Source organism: Rana temporaria, chromosome 3 (genome assembly GCF_905171775.1).
Source record: "Rana temporaria chromosome 3, aRanTem1.1, whole genome shotgun sequence".
NCBI classification, from domain to species: Eukaryota; Metazoa; Chordata; class Amphibia; order Anura; family Ranidae; genus Rana; species Rana temporaria.
The window spans coordinates 386,986,575-387,001,032 of record NC_053491.1 but is presented as its reverse complement, the minus strand read 5'-3'; positions in this window follow the sequence as shown (position 1 = coordinate 387,001,032).

Below are 14,458 nucleotides of genomic sequence, written 5' to 3'. Positions count from 1 at the left end.
ACAGTGCCTGCGTTTGATGGGCACAGTGGCTGCAATTGATGGGCGCAGTGGCAGCAATTGATGGGCACAGTAGCTTTTTTCGTTTGTTTGCGTCCCCCCAAAAAGTTTGAGCACCAGCCGCCACTGGTTCCAATGCTTTTTGGTGCATTTTTTTAAGCAGTCCAGTGCATTTTCCTCCTCTTTTTTTCTTAATCTTAAATAAGGACATGTGGGTTCCAGTGCGTTTCATATGCGTTTTACAATGTTCCAGTACAGTCCAGTGCATGAAAAATGCAGCATGTTCTACTTATGTTTCTAAACTGGAACGCACTAGAACTGCAAGCACTGGTGTCAACTATGCCAATGAAAACCATATAACAGTGATGGCGAACCTCGGCACCCCAGATGTTTTGAACTACATTTCCCATGATGCTCATCCACTCTGCAGTGTACTGGAGCATCATGGGAAATATAGTTTTAAAACATCTGGGGTGCCAAGATTCGACATTACTGCCATATAACCTACTTTCTATGTGTTTTTGATGAAAAAAAAAAAAAAAAAAGCACTGGACTGCATGTGGCGTGAACTGGCCCTCAGGAAACGGGTCTAATGCAATGGCATGCAGTTGACAAGAAGTTGCTAAAACAAGCTGTAGAAGATAAGCAGCACATCATAATCAAAAAAAATAAGAAGGGTTGCTATGGAAATGACTACCGCAGCTAAACGCGGCCGCATGTAACTGCACGTAATGGCAATGTACAAATGCAGCTAATCCCAGTGCCCGGAGCCTTGAATTTCACAGAAAATGTACATGCTTTTAACTGCGGCAAAACTGCCGTCCGCGTGAAAGGGGCCTTATGCCGCGTACACACGATCGGTCCATCCGATGAGAATGGTCTGATGGACCGTTTTTATCGGTTAACCGATGAAGCTGACTGATGGTCCGTCGTGCGCACACACAATCAGTTAAAAAAACGATCGTGTCAGAACGCGGTGACGTAAAACACGACGTGCTGAAAAAAATGAAGTTCAATGCTTCCAAGCATGCGTCGACTTTTTTATGAGCATGCGTGGATTTCTAACCGATGGTTGTGCCTACTAACGATTGTTTTTTTTTCTATTGGTTAGGAATCCATCGATTAAATTTAAAACAAGTTGGCTTTTTTTTAACCAATGGATAAATAACCGATGACGCCCACACACGATCGGTTTGGACCGATCAAAACGGTCCATCAGACCGTTCTCATCCGTTTAACCGATCGTGTGTACGCGGCCTAAGTGTTACTGAACTGCCGCAAAGAAAAAATCAGGTCTCCTTCCAGACAGGACTGTACCGTGTGGCAAAGCTGTATAAATCCCAGGGCTGGATGACCAGATGTACAACTCTCTTTGCATATAATGCAGCTTTCTTATATATATTTCATTGTTGTATTTAATTAATTAAGGTGACCAGATTTTTAAAATGAAATCCGGAGACGTTTTTTTTTTTTTACCAGTAATGGCTGCAATCAGCGACTTTCTGCCCGTCGCCGCCCGCCTCACAGCCTGTCAAGTCTTACTCTCCAGCCCCCCGGCTACTACTGGGTGGGGAGCGGAGGAAGATCACCCCGCCAGGGACGGCAAGGAGATAAGCAGGCAGGCGGCTGCTCGGGACTTGAGCCAAGGCAGAAGAAAATGCGAGCGGAACTGAATGGGCATGCGCCCGAAACGGAAGAAATGGTCCCTCCGCTTCGACCAGCACATGATCAGAAAGGGGCTCAGATAATGGAGAAAAATACATCCCCTAAGCTAGTGTGTAATTCTGAATTTTTTTCTTCAATTCTGCACTGACTGTCTTTGAAATGGCCCCAGCCCCTGTTCACATCCAATCGGGGGACAAAACGGGGGACAGACTTGGTCCGGGGACAGTGTCCTCTATCCGGGGACTGTCCCCTGAGACCGGGGATATCTGGTCACCCTATATTTAATGCTTTGCCTGAAGTTTAGCTTTCATTACACATTTTTGCAAAACATTTGTAGAATATAGCCTGTTTGTAGCCAGTCATTGTCTGCGATGGCCCATTTACACCTGCGGGAGCGAGTCCCATGTTTGTGCAGCCAAACAGACGTATATTTCCTAAAGCACTTCCCCAAACCCTCAGGACAGGCCGATAAACAAACACAAGGGACGGAAGACATCCATCACCAGGCCCTGTACATGAGCCTCTGTGTCCTGTCTGTGTCTCCATTACCCCGTCTGGACCAGAGGTCAGAGGGATTTATTTTAGGAAGCTCAGGTCAGCAGGGCAATCAGTCCTCTTGAAACAATGCACTTTTTTAGTTGGTTTAACAAGGCCTGTCAAGAGCCCCTTGTTTGGACCCACGTCTCTCTCAGGTTGAAGGCTAATTGCGGGCACCACAGAAACTGCCATTCCAGGCTAAGTGGCTCTGCTAATGGCCGCCTCTGTAGGCCGGTGTTTACACTGGAGGCAGTTCAGGCCATGCTGAAGATTTGTGACAGTAGGCTCCTTTTATAAAAAGTTGTGGAAGGAGGGTGTGTGAGAAAAGACGCCGTTACCCCCAGCCAATTATCAGCCAAGAAAGGTCACCTAAACTCCAGGCTCTAAGGCAAAGTTTTATTTGGACCTCCAGTGAGGCCTGGTGGGTGCTTGAAATGCGGCATAATAAACATGAAGGTTACACAGAGGTAGCATAGCAAGATTTGTTACTAGAGTACTACAGGGGTACCGAGCTGATTGCATTGCTATAGCCGCATAATTCCATTCTATCAAAGTTACCCATATGATGATAGTAAATCATTTCAGCAGCGTGACAACATGTTATACAGATAAGGACACTTACTAGAGTGATCAAATAAACGAGTGTAGCAGTGCTCTATATTACACAAACAAGCTACTTTCATAAAGGAGGTACATTGCCTTGAAAAAGTATTCATACCCCCTGCAATTTTCCACATTTTGTTACAACAAAAAAATTAAATGTAAAGTGGAAGGAAAATGATAAATGGTTTTCAATTAACACATGAATATGCTTTGATCTAAACCATTCCATCAGTGGCGGTTCGTCCATAGAGGGCGCTGGAGCGCCTCCCCCTCTGGCTCTCGCCCGCCGCTGAGTCTAATAACATACATTCATGTATTGCATGAATGTATGTTATTGTTGCCAGCTGCCGCTGGTCTATTCAGAGATGGCCGGAACTTGAGTGCCGGCCACCTGAATAACGGCAGCTGGTTGGCTGTGCGGAAGTGCCTATCAGAGCCAGCGGCTCTGATAGGCTTTCCGAGTACAGCCCTCGGCTCCCGGATGTCTTATCCTCGGGACGTACGGGGGGTGCGTTCCTTGGATAAGACTGACGGCCGTTTTAGCCAATCAGGTTCCCCGATTCTAGTTATCGGTAACCTGATTGGCTGAAGCGTCACCAAGGCGGGAGAAGACATTAATGGACGTGGAAGGAGTAAGGTAAGTGCATTTTACAGGGCACAGCGGCGACAATGGGCACAGAGGCGACAAAGGGCACAGTGGCATCAATGGGCACAGTGGTGACAAAGGGCACATTGGCATCAATGGGCACAGTGGCATCAATGGGCACAGTGGTGACAAAGGGCACAATGGTGATAATGGGCACAGTGGCAACAATTAAAGGGCACAGTGACATGCACAGTGGCAACAATGCGCACAGTGGCGACATTTAAAGGGCACAGTGGTGACAATTGGCACAGTGGCGACAATTGGCACAGTGGCGACAATTGAGGGGCACAGTGGTGACAAAGGGCACAGTGGCATCAATGGGCACAATGGTGACGATGGGCACAGTGGCAACAATTATAGGGCACAGTGACATGCACAGTGGCAACAATGCGCACAGTGGCGACAATTAAAGGGCACAGTGGTGACAATGGGCACAGTGGCGACAATTGAGGGGCACAGTGGCTGCGTTTGATGGCATGGCACAGTGGTGACAATTGATGGCATGGCACAGTGGCTGCCTTTGATGGCATGGCACAGTGACTGCGTTTGATGGCATGGCACAGTGGTGCGAATTGATGGCATAGTGACTGCATTTGATGGCATGGCACAGTGGTGATAATTGATGGCACAGTGGCTGCGTTTGATGGCATGGCACAGTGGTGACAATTGATGGCACAGTGGCTGCGTTTGATGGCATGGCACAGTGGTGACAATTGATGGCACAGTGGCTGCGTTTGATGGCATGGCACAGTGGTGACAATTGATGGTACAGTGGCTGCGTTTGATGGCATGGCACAGTGGTGACAATTGATGGTACAGTGGCTGCGTTTGATGGCATGGCACAGTGGCTGCATTTGATGGCATGGCACAGTGGTGACAATTGATGGCACAGTGGCTGCATTTGATGGGCACAGTGAGGCTGCAATTTTTGCGCCCCCCAAAAATGTTGAGCACCAGCCGCCACTGCATTCCATTGTAGGTCTGTATGTTTAGGGTCGTTGTCCTGCTGGAAGATGAACCTCCACCCCAGTCTCAAGTCTTTTGCAGACTAACAGGTTTTCTTCTAAGATTGCCTTGTATTTGGCTCCATCCATCTTCCCATCAACTGACCAGCTTCCATGTCCCTGCTGACGCTGTGTTTAGGGTGATGGGCAGTGTTAGTTTTTTGCCACACATAGCGTTTTGCTTTTAAGCCAAAAAGTTTAATTTTGGTCTCATCTGACCAGAGCACCTTCTTCCACATGTTTGCGGTGTCCCCCACATGGCTTCTCGAAAACTACAAATGGGACTTGTTATGACTTTCTTTCAACAATGGCTTTCTTCTTGCCACTCTTCCATAAAGGCCAGATTTGTGGAGTGCACGACTAATAGTTGTCCTGTGGACAAATTCTCCCATCTGAGCTGTGGATCTCTACAGCTCCTCCAGAGTTACCATGGGCCTCTTGGCTGCTTCTCTGAATAATGCTCTCCTTGCCCGGTCTGTCAGTTTAGGTGGACGCCCAATGTCTTGGTAGGTTTGCAGTTGTGCCATACTCTTTCCATTTTTGGATTATGGTTTTTATAACCTAACTCTGCTTTAAACTTCTCCACAACGTTATCCCTGACCTGTCTGGTGTGTTACTTGACCTTCATAATGCTGTTTGTTCATAGAGGTTTTCTAAACAAATAGTGAAAAAAAGGAATTTATATGCGCCCTTCAACCTTCTTCCACCCCACTGCGCCAAACAATGTAAAAACCCAAAGAAAAGCAGCTACTTAAAAAATGTGAATGACATGTGAAAGATTCTGAATGAACAAAATAGTAGCGCTATGTGCAAAAATTATTTTGAACAATCCTAAATAAATGTGAAAATAAATGCAGATGTTACGTGACATACGTCCGGGTTAACGAGCGGACGGTGTATAAAGGGGAGGTTATGAGACCGTGTAACCAATCCTATTGAAGAAGTCCTGAGCGACGAAACTGGTCTAGGAGTGGTTACACGGCACACTACTCGTGTTCCAGGAAAACGTTTGGAATACCGACGACCGTGTGTGTAGTGCTTTGAAGTGAAGAGTGGAACGAACGGAACAGGGGGTGAGACTGACGATTTACCTCAGGTCTGTGTTGCCACGCCACCAAAGGGATGTCATAAAACCAGAGTGATGCCATAAAACTGGAGTAATGCCATGATACCAGGGGAACAGTATGACACCATGACAGCAGACTGATGCCAGAGTGATCCCATGACACCAGAGTGATGCACAGTATCGTGGCAACACCATCACACCAGAGTGATGCACAGTATCGTGGCAACACCATGACACCAGAGTGATGCACAGTATCGTGGCAACACCATCACACCAGAGTGATGCACAGTATCGTGGCAACACCATCACACCAGAGTGATGCACAGTATCGTGGCAACACCATCACACCAGAGTGATGCACAGTATCGTGGCAACACCATGACACCAGAGTGATGCACAGTATCGTGGCAACACCATGACACCAGAGTGAGACAATGATACCAGTGTGAAACACGATACCCGAGAGATGCCACTGCAGCTCCTCAGTTAGTTTCTTCTCCAGCATGGGGAACAGTGAGCAGCACAGTACTGACATCATCAAATGTCACTCAGGATCTCTGGGGACAGTAGTGTTTTAAATGCATGGTGGTGCATTAGCATTTATTGTGGTGTGCTGCAGTGCACGTTGGTCAGCAAGGTGCATTGGGCTGCCATTTGGAATGAATATCTCTACATTTGCACCAAAGCGTGTGTTGTGGTAGTGTGCCAATGATGTGAACAGGCCCAAGTCACTGTTCTGATGATTTTTTCCAGCTGATTGCTATTGTTTCTTTCAGTGGAGAAGAATGCACTCTTGGTAGTGCAATTATGCACATTTATTTCACGTAACCATTTGCAGCCTATTATTGAATGCATAAAGCTAATTGTCGTTCTAGATTAGCGTTTAGACTGTAATGAGAGAATAAATGCCTTTTGCACTCATGAGCTACTGTGCACTCCTTCACAATATAATGACTATGTAATCTTCCCTCTGCTGGTCACACTGTGCAATGACATGCAAATAAACACAAGTCCTTTGTTCTTCCTGGATAAAATAAGGGTCCTATTGCCAATGTAATATGCAGACACAGACCAGCATCATTATGTAAAGAAGTGTAGCAGGATCTCCCAACTATCATAATAAAACTATTACAAAAAGAGAATGCAGACGAGGAGCTCATCGTGAGGAAAATAACATTAATCTGTTTTCAAATATAAAATTTTACAGTAAAAGAAAAACCATGCAGCCACTTTCACATAGCATACGCAATGTACAAACTCAATAACCAATCAGAAGACACTCGTTATTGGTAGCCACGTATTGCCATTCTCATGTTTTTACCAACTAAAGCTGGCCATACACTAGTAGAATTTTAAGAATCTTTCATTTTCCATTCCTTAGTGAAGTCAAATCCACATTTGTTTTTGTAACGACAAGAACAGTTTTCTCAAACAAATGAACAAAATGTGGTTTGATTGGGAAACGCTATTCACTCCAAAATCGAATGTTGAAGGCAAATGTTTTTTGAAGTACATTCGAATCATATTCATCAAATGTACTAAGAATTTTGGTATGAATGTTTATTTGAAAATCTACTACTATATGCCCAGCTTAAAGCAGGACTTTGCCCATAAAAGCTTGAAAAAAAAATGTTCTTTAGCAAGAAGCAGATTCCACTATTCCATTTTGCTACCAAAATGAATTTGTGCTGTAAATGTTTGAGGCTACCATTTTGAAGCCCAGAGCCCCCGAGCAGCAGTAAATATGCTGTCAGCAGATCTACATTTTGGCACAGTGCCAAAAAATAGAGAGCAACTTAGCCTGTGCAGAGCAGGGTGAGACAGACATTAGGGCAGTGGTCTCCAAACGGCGGCACATTGCTTGCTTTTATCCGGCCCATGGGACATTATTCCCTCCACTGTCAACAATGGGGCATAGCTCCTGCCTCTGACAATGAGGCACTATTACTCCCACTGATACTAAATTATGGGGGACTATTCCTCCCACTGACATCGATGGGGCACTATTCCTCCCACTGACACCAATGATGGGCCCTATGCCTCCCACTGACATCGATGGGGGACTATGCCTCCCACTGACACCAATGATGGGCCCTATGCCTCCCACTGACACCAATAATGGGGGACTATGCCTCCCACTGACACCAATAATGGGAAACTATGCCTCCCACTGACATCGATGGGGCACTATTCCTCTCACTGACACCAATGATGGGAGCACTATTCCTACCCCCAAATAGGAGATGCCGTTAACTCCCACTGACCAGAGTCCAGCTCCTCTAAAGTTTAAAGGACAGTAAACTGATCCTTTGTTTAGAATGTTTGGAGACATCATTTAAAATAAATGTTATATGCATTACTAGCCTAAAAGCAGATGTGAGGCTGTGGGGCTCCAGCACTCTTGCCATATTGTGCAATGAAAGGTCCGCACTCCCCCTCATCATTCTGCCGCTGCCATTAGCTCCCAATTTTCTTCTGGGCCAGAGGCTTCTATCTGGATGAGGGAATTCCTGTACATGCAGATGGGAGTTGGTTTGTCCCAACACTTGGCTCTTCCCCCACCAAAACATCAAACATTATTCCTAAGGCCCCATGCACACGAGACGCTGCCAAACTCGAGTTCAGAGGCATTTGGGCATTTTTTTCAACTGCCCCTGAACACATTTAATGTTATCCTATGTGTCCATGCACACAATCACGTTTTTTGGCGTTTTAAAGCAGTTGGGTTTATGTCTGTTTTTTCAGACGCAAAATTTTGGGTTCAGAAGCGTTCAGTTTTCGCGTTTCAGACGCAAATCGCGGTAAAACGCTGCTAATCGCGGAAAAACGCGGTACCGGCGTTTTGCTGCGATTTCGTTTATAGGCATTTTTAAAGGTGACCTATTTTTTTACATTAGAAATCTCAAAAATGATGGCAAATGATGAAAAACCATAAAAAAAGCCATAAAAAAATGTAATTGCTTGCATTGCATTGTGGACAATCCACAACTTGTGGCAGGTGACGTGGCCAGTGGCCAATCCGTAACTTGTGGCAGGTGACATGGCCAGGTGACGTGGCAAGTGGACAATCCACAACTTGTGGTAGGTGACGTGGCCAGGTGATGTGGCAGGTGACGTGGCCAGGTCACGTGGCCAGTGGACAATCCACAACTTGTGGCAGGTAACATGGCCAGGTGATGTGGCAAGTGTACAATCCACAACTTGTGGTAGGTGACGTGGCCAGGTGATGTGGTAGGTGACGTGGCAAGTGTACAATCCACAACTTGTGGTAGGTGACATGGCCAGGTGATGTGGCAGATGACGTGGCCATTGGACAATCCACAACTTGTGGCAGGTGACATGGCTAGGTAACGTGGCAGGTGACGTGGCCAGGTCATGTGGCAAGTGGACAATCCACAACTTGTGGCAGGTGACATGGCCAGGTGATGTGGCCAGGTGACATGGCCTGGTGACGTGGCAAGTGGACAATTCACAACTTGTGGCAGGTGACGTGGCCAGTTGACGTGGCAGGTGACGTGGCCAGTTGACGTGGCAGGTGACGTGGCCAGTGGACAGTCCACAACTTGTGGCCGGTGATGTGGCAGGTGACATGGCCAGGTGACGTGGCAAGTGGACAATCCACAACTTGTGGTAGGTGACATGGCCAGGTGATGTGGCAGGTGACGTGGGCAGGTCACGTGGCCAGTGGACAATCCACAACTTGTGGCAGGTGACGCGGCCAGCGGACAATCCACAACTTGTGGTAGGTGACGTGGCCAGGTGACATGGCAAGTGGACAATCCACAACTTGTGGCAGGTGACGTGGCCAGGTGACATGGCAGGTGATGTGGCCAGTGGACAATCCACAACTTGTGGCAGGTGACGTGGCCAGGTGATGTGACAGGTGACGTGGCCAGGTCACGTGGCAGGTGACATGGCCAGTGGACAATCCACAACTTGTGGCAGGTGGCGTGGCCAGGTGACATGGCAGATGACGTGGCAAGTGGACAATCCACAACTTGTGGCAGGTGATGTGGCAGGTGATATGGCTAGGTGACGTGGCAAGTGGATAATCCACTTGTGGCAGGTGACATGACAAGTGGACAATCCACAACTTGTGGCAGGTGTCGTGGTCAGGTGACGTGGCAAGTGGACAATCCACAACTTTTGGCAGGTGATGTGGCCAGGTGACATGGCAGGCGACATGGCCAGCGGACAATCCACAACTTGTGGCAGGTGGCGTGGCCAGGTGACGTGGCAGATGACAATTCACAACTTGAGGCAGGTGATGTGGCAAGTGACGCGCTAAATACACGTACACTGCTGCTCTCTCAGCTGCTCTGGTCTCACAAAATGGCTGAAATGGTTAAATAATACTGTTTTTTGAGCTTAGGGAGGGTCTTATGATGTTTCTTAACCAAATGCTTATAAACGCAAACGCCGCGAAATTCGCGGCAAAAACGGGCGTTTTAAACGCCGGTTTTTGCGTTTGAAAACTTGTGTTTAGATGAGTTTGCATTTGCTTCTCGTGTGCATGGGGCCTAAAGCATCCTTTTTACAGCATTAGCAAGATGTGAACCTCAACATTAAGGTCTAGATAAGGCTACACCTAGGATATATAAAAACATTCATAAACACATAGAAAGACATAATCGGATCAAGCTTTTTAAACATATGACCCAAACCGATCCCATAGTAATGGTATAGCAGCAATGAATTGCTCGAAGTGTGGCAAATTCTATGAACTCTATGGAACCAAAAACCAGAAAAAAATAAAAACCCTGGCCCTTTCCATAAAATGCACAGATGTGAACTACATCCATAGGAAACCATGTTAAATAGACTGTAGTGTGTTTCTGCAAAACTAAAAAAATGCATAGGGGTGAACCAGACCTAAAAGGGTTTGGTTTTCAATATCTCGCCAAAAGAGGATCTATCAAGGCCCATGCCATCACAAGGGATGTTGTTCATCATTTGTGATAGTAAAGTTAATCAAAAAAATTAAAAAAAAGTTAGAGGTGCAGTGTAAAAAGAAAAGCCCATATCAATAAGATAAATAAATAAAGTTTTTTTTTTTAATGCCAACACCCCCCCCATGCTCACACACAAATGTGACTATGCATACATATATGAATGGTGATCTCATGTGAGGTACTGCCACAAATGTCAGAGTGAGAGCAATAATTCTAGCACCAGACTTCTTGTGCAACTCTAAACTGGTAACCTGTAAATGCTTTAAAAGAGTTCCCTATGAATAATTTGATGTACCATATTCTGTCTTCATTCCACGGGCATGTGCAATTTTAAAGCGTGACATGTTTGGCATAACATCTTTTAGATCTTACAAAAATATTGAGAATTTCGCTAAAATTAATTGATATGTATATTTTCCAGAAAATTTGCATTTGATAAACTGCTGTTCACAAATTGTGTAAACAAATTGCAACTACCACCATTATATTCACTAGGATCTCTACTTATCTAATATACATAATAATAAATTATAAAAATATATAACGTTTGGGGTTTTTAGGTACTTTTTAAACCAAGCTCTTTTGGGGCTATCCCCCCTCCCCTTAATATCACTGCTAAAAGGGACAGAAAGCGAGGGGAAATTTTACCTTTCCCTATTCTATAGTAGTACATTATTCCGCATACACTTAAAAAGGTAACTCTACTCTCGTGGGCAAAAAAATTGCAACTAAAGAAAAAGTATATAGCACATATAATTGCGACACTCATCATATTGCAATTGAATGTTATTAAAAATGACCTTTCCTTTTCAATCTGCAGCCACTGTAATTTTCTGAGAATGCATTGTAATATGGCTACCTGGAGTTGTTCTGTACTGACCACTCCCCAGAAACATTTCCTGCTTGTGTGATTGGCTCACCAATTTTCCCAGAAGTCTGCCTAATAAGTCAGATTTCAGGCATCAATACAAAAAACAACTGTCACTGCCCCTACCTATGACTGGTCTTCACAGCAAAGAGCGCTGGAAAGGGCGAAAGTATTTCAAAAAACCCTTACTAACCAACCAAATTCACCTGTCTAACAGTACGTTAAAAACAGGGGTTTAGTTTCACGCATTTGCAAATACATGCGTAAGCTGCAGGCCCCAAGGCTCCCTGTGTACTGCAGTCCTAACTCTAAAATTTAAAGTCTCCTCAGTGGAAGGCATCCCCTGCAACAAAAATGTCATTTTTGGCAAGATTCTTTCAATAGGAACACTTCTAAAAAAGGGATGCAGGCCCAGCAGATTTCCTCATTAGTGCCCTGCAGCTGCACGCCTGACAGTTAGAGCGGTTGTATACCCGCAAATATATATCTTTTTTTTGTTCACCTGTAAGGCAAAAGCCATAATGAGCTAGTATGCACCGCATACTAGCTCATTATGAAATACTTACCTTAAAACGAGGTGTAGGGAACTTACCTGGTCCACGCCGAGCGAGATATCATCTTGCCTGGCGTGTCTTCCGGGTATCGCCGCTCCAGCGCTGTGATTGGCTGGAGCAGCGATGTCGTCACTCCCGCGCATGCGCGCGGGAGACTTCGGGCCGGCCCTTTAGCCAAGGATCTCCGCTGCGCATGCGCCGCTGCAATCAGCGGCGCATTGCGGGGGGGGGGAATATCTCCTAAACCGTACAGGTTTAGGAGATATTCTTTATACTTACAGGTAAGCCTTATTATAGGTAAAAGTAAAAAAAACAAGTATACAACCACTTTAATTATGAAACCACGCCCATTAGACGCATTTAGAACAGAGGAACAGACAAACACACACGGATTACTTCAGAATAACAAAAAAGGTAGGAATCTGCAACAAAGGTCGTTATATAGATCACCCAGAGGGAAAAGTTTTTTTTTTTTCTTAACAAAATTGGAGTTACGCTAAAAAAAAAAAAACCACACACAAACATTCTGTAATTTTTCCAAACTGTATAGAATCACAAAAACTGACAATACTTTGCTCAACAGAATACTTTATTATGTGGTCCAAAAAAGAAGATCTCGATCCCTTAGGTAAAAACAAACAAATCCATGACATGAATGCTTTAAAATGAACCCAATATAAGCCATATCCCTTTACATTTCACGGTTTACAATTTGAGCGAATGCAATATAAAAGTTTGGTAAAAAAGAACCATTTCCTTTACAAATATACAAGAGTACATATGATTCTGCCCAGAGTCGGCAGTGACAAAAACGGATAAACACAGCTGTCAATGGAGATCCAATACATTAATACATACACAAACTACTAGAGGTATCGATTCTGGTCATTTATTCAATAGCGTTGCTTATTCTGTAGTGTTCTTGTATACCTTTTCTGTTCATATGGCATACAGAATTTAACATTTCTGATGCTTCACCAATTATCCTGTACACAAAAATGTTGTTTGCTTTGCATCACACTAGGTGCGATGCAGCTTTTTCCCTTGATGCAGAAAAATTCAAGTAATTAAATAATGAAAAATAATATACACATAATCTGTATGTACGTCACCCATTTCTGTATTGTTTTATTAAAGCTGAACTCCAGGCAAAAAGCAAAATACACAGCTAAAATGCATACAAATTCTTTCAATGCAGTCATTTTTCGGAGTCACCTCTTCCGAGCTGCACAGCCAGGACTAATTCCACATACAGCGACCTCATTTTCTCCAATTTACTTTAAGCGTACAGCATTTTCTCCACTGTTTCCTGTCCTGTGACTGGACAAGGAGGGAGCAGCAGCAAACCGATAAGGCCTCGATGTGCTTTCTACCGGGTCAGTAAGCTACCAGTGTTAGAATGACAACACTCGTGCAATGCCGTAGAGCCAGATTAGCAGGCACGGTTATTCTTCCCTCTCTCAGCCCTGCAGTGTTGATTACAAAAGCTAAAATAAAGCCAGGATTACTAAACCGTCCTCATTCAATGTGGAAGAAAAGGATTATTTTTCAAACTCTTTTTCTGAGGCGACCTAGAACCTTGCAGTATCATGTTTGATACATCATGTATTTACTCAATGTGCACACACTTTAAAATTTCCCGATATGTGAAGATCAGGCTACATTCATTAATTGTACCGCATAATGAAATATTAAAAAACATCCTCCCAGTAACATTTAACTTTTGTAAGTGTTCGAAATTATGCGAGCCGATGAGAAATGTATTTTTAAACTTACTTTATTAAAATGTTCACATAAAAAAAAAAAAAATACTGGTCCTTATTCTAGTACATAAAATGATACCTGTCTTTCACAGGTATCCTGTCCCCACTTACAGGGAGCCTGTGCCATGGCCCTTGATGTCACTGCTCAGCTCCCTCCTCCTCCCCCCCTGCCGGGCCAATAGGAAAGCGAAGTGGAGCCTCGCGCATGCACAGTAGGGTTCCTGGCATTAAGCCGTAAGGCTACACTGCCGGGTTCCCTTATTTGCAGTGGTGGCGGCAGAACCCGACAGCTGACAGAAACATCATCTGCGATGCCGACATTGCTGGACTCCTGGACCAGTAAGTGTCCTATTATTAAAAGTCAGCAACATACAGTTATTGGTCGCCAGTGACCAGCCCTGAATGTTAAGGTGGTTTTCCTGTTAAGTAGGCTCAGTATAAAGTAATGGCTCTCAATCTAAATTCAGTATGCAGAAGATACGGTACGTAAGGGCAGAATTTAATTTCCCCCTCCCCTCCCCCCTTGTTCTGAGGTTTATGCATATCAGTGAGATTCTCACTGGTGGCACAATATTTAAGGCAAATGTGATTAGAAAGATTGCGGCAAAGGTGGAGTGTATATGCAGAGAATAGGCTCATGTATTATCTTTCAAACCAGTATACCCAAGACCTGCCCATTCTATGCAGAGCTGGTGCAGCTCTGCATAGAAACCAATCAGCTTCTAGGCTGTCAAAGCTTAAAGGGGTTGTAAAGACAAAAATATGTTCCTCTTAAATTAAAGTAGCTGATAAAGTAAAAAGTA